Genomic DNA, 634 nt, shown 5'->3' with positions numbered 1-634 from the left:
TACTACACTCGTGTACAAAACTTAAGATCTAAAATTACTTTCGCATGGTGTGTGCTGCCAAGTAACGCAGCGCAATGAAAGTTGGACTGTACATAGAACTGTTATAGAGCAGTACAGAAGGTAACAGAAAGAAATACGCAATGATATGAAGAGACATGAAACTTTTATTCAAAGACATTAAGTACACTGAAGTTACCACGATTTCAGATAGTCCACTGGGTATTACAAAAGGTGGGATGCTATTCTTAATAAGGCGCGTGATCACCAAGGACGGCATTGCAGGTTTCGCAACACGTTCCCGTCTTGGCCATACGGTTGGTAAGGAGTTGTGGTGGTGGGGCGCTCCAGCAGCACGGTTGGCACTGTTGTGTGGCCGTTGGTGCATGTGGAAGTTCTCCAGTACGTGTACCCGACGCATCCCACATGTGCGTGATGGGATTTATGTCGGGGAAATAGCCGGACCACGTCATTCACTGAATATCCCTCGCTCCAAGAGGTCTTTGACCTGCGCTTTTCGGAGCAGTCGCGCATTTTCGGACATAAAAATGAACTTAGGGCCGAATGCACCCCTGAAAAGATGCGTGTTGGAGAGGAGTACAGTGTGAGTGTATCGTGTTAAAAAATCTGGAGGTCA

This window comes from Schistocerca americana, chromosome 6, assembly GCF_021461395.2.
Source record: "Schistocerca americana isolate TAMUIC-IGC-003095 chromosome 6, iqSchAmer2.1, whole genome shotgun sequence".
Classification (NCBI taxonomy): Eukaryota; Metazoa; Arthropoda; class Insecta; order Orthoptera; family Acrididae; genus Schistocerca; species Schistocerca americana.
This window is presented reverse-complemented; position numbering follows the sequence as displayed.